The 4392-nt window shown below is 42.5% G+C and overlaps 1 pseudogene; it reads left to right on the top strand.

Annotated features, from left to right (window-relative positions):
• Window positions 1–3127: 3127 nt before the first annotated feature.
• LOC112484750 lies at window positions 3128–3246 on the top strand (annotated as a pseudogene).
• Window positions 3247–4392: the final 1146 nt, after the last annotated feature.

The following is a 4392-nucleotide window of genomic DNA, read 5'->3' as shown; positions in this document are numbered from 1 at the left end:
TCTTTATAACCAGTGTTTTGAACTCTGCATCTGTTAGATTGCTTGACTCCATTATTCCTGGATCTCTGTTCTGTTCTCTCATATAGTTTCTGCTTCTTTGTCTTCCCAATTTTGCTGCCTTTCTGTGTCTGTTTCTATGTACTAAGCAAAGCTCTTAAATCTTCTGGTCTTATCAGCATGCCTTTGTGCAGTAGGTGTCCACTGGCACAGTGCTTTGAAGGGTTCAGCTGCAAGCCAGTTTTAGCTCTAGCCTATGCCCCTCTGGGGCCGCTTGTTAAGATTCAGCAAACAGTCTACAGATGCTGTGCTTCTAGTTGCCTCAAGAAACCACACCAGAAATCGAGGCCAGCTTGGCGCTGCTCAATAAGGGACACAGGACTCACTGAGGATACAACTGAATGTAGCTTGGCTTGGGCCATGAGTTGGAAGAGGAGAGGTTTCAGGGAATCCTCTAGGTGGAGCAACCTCTGTTATCCAGTTTGATGACGTCTCAGCTATGGAAGCACTGCATTCACACACTTGGAGTGGGGAGGGTTCAACAGAGGAACAATGGATACTGCCAGCACTTTTGTCCAGGAGAGTGCCTCGTTTCTGGCCCTCGCTTCAACAACTCAACATCCCCATGTAAGTCTCTGGTGCCCCCTGAGCATCCCACCCAGCGCTTGTGCTCAGAGCTGGTGAGTATGTCACCATGGATGCCCAGTGGTGGACACAGCCCCTTTAGGAGGAACGTCCTCTGCTGCTGGTTGCAGCTGCAGCAGCCTCTGTACCACTCAGCCACTCGGAACCAGGCAGCCTCGCGTCTTTACCCTCTCCTATCTCCTACCATTGCAGGGTGATTTCTTATTTCTCTCCCTAGTTGTAGGGCTTCTGTTCATTCAGATCCCGGGTGACTCTGTCTGGTGTTTGCTCCATGTTTCCGTCATATCTTTGTTGTGGTTGCAAGAGTGGATGAACAAAACCTCTATCATCTACGCCATTTTGCTCAGTCTCTCCTCTGCCCATTTTTTAATTGGATTGTTTTTTTGTTGTTGAGTTCTATGAGTTCTTTATCAATTTCGGATATTAACACCTTTTCAGAGATATATCATAAGCAAATATCTTCTCCCATTCTGTAGGCCGTCTTTTTATTTTGTTGATAGTTTCATTTGCGGTGCCAAAACTTTTTAGTTTGATGTAGTCTCATTCAGGGTGGTATTCTTGTAGGACAAATCTGCATGTATCTGTGTTAGTTCTAGATCTCCCCAGAAAATAGAATCTGTGGTAAAACTTACATGGTACTATGATATCAGGATGTGCAATCCCAAGAAGTTAGAGTGAGGTACAAAGAAAGTAAGTCAGGCAAGAATGGCAACCTGATGGAGAGTGTTACTTATCTGGCCACTCTTTAGTATCAAATGAAACTGATTACTCAAGCTGACTTCCAAGAGGCCGTGTATGGACTGCATCTCCAGATACTCCCCAAGGGAAGGGAGGGAGAGGAATCTATCAACTCCTATCTCTTGTGGGTCAAAAGACATTAACGCCCCATGAGACATCAACTTCCTGCACTTAAAGGTTGCACATGTATAGGCTCTGTATATGCCTTTTTGTCAGTGGGGGAAATCCTGAGGAGAGGTAAGAGGCACTTTGGAAGAGGCATAAGGTGGGGTGATGTTGGATTATGTCTACATGAAGTTGATCACAGTGCTCATACAGAGCTAGTCTCCATTATAACCAGAACATACAAACCAGCCAAAGGTCTAGCTGACTGGTGAAACTGAGATTTTAAGTGATATATGAGAGGTGTCACATATAATGTTACCTCCTTCCTCAAACCCTCCAGTGGCTTCCTATTGATTTCATCTAAAATGCCTAGCTACAAGACTCCTGCTTATCTCCCAACTCATTTCCTCCTATCCCCTCTTTGACATCTATTTCAGCCACACTGACCTTCCTGCTGTTTCTTGAATATACCAACCTAGTTTTCACATTTACTGGTCTCTCTCTCTGCAAAACTCTCCTGTCAGATTTGCATAGTTGCTATCTCCTTATCAATAGAGGTTGCACTCCAAAAGTCCCTTCCTCAGACAGCCCTTCCCCGATGACCTACCCCTACCTAGACCACTTGGTTTTATTTTTCCCACAGCACTTACCTTCATCTGTAACTACCCTAGTCATTCCTTTGCTTGCATATTGTCTTTTTCCCATGACTAGAATGTAAATGCCATGCAGGCTTAGAGAGCTGGCTGGTGAAGGTTCTGAATGCTGGGCTCAGGAGGAAAATGGACCTGTTTTTATCTCCCCTCAGGACCAGGCCTCCTGAGGCACCTGTATGTCCATTAATAATAGTAATTTCTGAATTTGGATCCCCTTCTTCCTCATTGTCTCCGGGATAAATTCCTAGCCCTCAAGATTTTCTAGAAAACTTTTCTTGACCTGAGCTTTTACAACCCAGTCGCTGAGCATTTCTCCCTTCTTTCTTTCTTACTTGTTATTTTTTTCCCTCAGGACTGTTGAATGTGGATGAGTAGGTTGTGCACAACACCATTCTAGAAGGCACCATTGTCATTTAGGAGTGACAGTCCCTTGATTTCAGAGTGCACAACCTGAACCAGGCAGCCCTACTCTACCCTTTACGGCAGCTTGCTCTTGCCTCCAGGGACCTTATGTTTCCTGTTAGCTCTGCCTTGGAAGGCAGGGTTCACAACATCTGCCATATCCCAAACTGATCACCTCTCCCAGGAAGGCTTTCCCTCTCCTCTGTGATCTTACAGCATCCTGTAGTATTCTGATCACAATACTCACCCCACTGTTCTCTACTGTTCTCTACTCTAACATGGTAGATTGTATCAGAAATGTCCACAACAGTTGGTATATACATACAATGGAATATTATTCAGCTTTATAAAGGAAGGAAATTCTGACACATGCTACAACATGAATGAACATTGAAGACATTAAGTGAAATAAGCCAGACACAAAAAGACAGATACTATATGATTCCGCTTATATGACGTCCCTAGAGTAGTCAAATTAATAGAAATAGAAAGTAGATTGGTGATTGTCAAGGGCTGAGGGGAAGAGGAATGGTGAGTTAATGTTTACTTGGTACAGAACTTCAATTTTGAAAGATAAAAAGCAAGGCGTCTGCGGCCATGACACACTGAACGTGCCCAATATCGTCTGATCTCAGAAGCTAAGCAGGGTTGGGCCTGGTTAGTACTTGAATGGGAGACCACCTAGGAATACCAGGTGCTGTAGGCATTAAAAAAAAAGAATTAAAAGGCAATAAAAATAGATATTAAAATAAAATAATCAATTTTGGGGTTCACCAATCTTTAAAGTGAACCATTGTACATTTTAATTTACGTCATTTTACACTTATTATTTACTTCACTAAAATTAAAATTTAGTATAATACCTATATAGTTATTTTATTCATTTATTAAAATACTATCAATGGTTTTATGAAAAAAAGAAAGATAAAATGAGTTCTGGAGATCGATTACATGTTAATGTGAATGTAATTAATACCACTGAACTACATACTTAAATATGGTTAAGAAAGTAAATTTTATGTTATGTGTATTTACTACAATTTAAAAAATTTTTAATGACTACAACAATATGTCGAATGCCCGTATGTTCCTGCCACTCCACCATCAAGTGTGTCTGTTTCTACTTCCCTTGAACCTAAAAGGCCACTGTAACTACCTTGATAAATAGAATAAATAAAATACAGAAGTGCTGCTATGTGATTTTTTAAGGCTGGGTTATAAAAGAGACCATAACTTATGCTTGGCTTTCTTGGAATCCTGGAGCTATCATGTAAAAAATGTGGATACCTGGAGACCACTATGCTAGAGAGCCACATCAAGAGACCACATAGAGATAGAGGGATGCCCGAGGAACAATGGCTGTCTCAGCCTGCAGCTGTTTGAATCTTCCCAGCATTAACCACCAGGTGTGTGGGTGAGTGAGCCTTGGATGGTTCCAGGCCCCAGACTTTCAGGTGCCCCAGCTAATGAGGAGAGCAAATATGAGTTTTCTCCTCTAAGCCTTACCCATCTTACCGATTTGGGGGCAAGATAAATGTTTTTAGGGTCACTAATTTGTCCCGGCTTGTCTGGGTCTTTCCCGGTTTTAGCACTGAAAATCCCACATGCCAGGGATCCACTCAGTCCTGGGAAAACCAAGATTCTTGGTGTTGGGCTGAGTTGTGCCCCCCACAATTCATATGTTGAAGTCTTAACCCCGAGGAACCCAGAATGTAACTGTATTTGGAGTTAGGGCCTTTAGAGAGGTGATTAAGATAAAATGAGGTTATTAAGGAGGACCCTACCCAATCTGACAGGTGTTCTTATAAGAAGAGAAGATTAGGACACAGACAATGCATAGACTGATGGGTGA

The sequence above is a fragment of the Pteropus alecto genome, unplaced genomic scaffold (genome assembly GCF_000325575.1).
Source record: "Pteropus alecto unplaced genomic scaffold, ASM32557v1 scaffold77, whole genome shotgun sequence".
NCBI lineage: Eukaryota > Metazoa > Chordata > Mammalia > Chiroptera > Pteropodidae > Pteropus > Pteropus alecto.
This window is presented reverse-complemented; position numbering and strand designations above follow the sequence as displayed.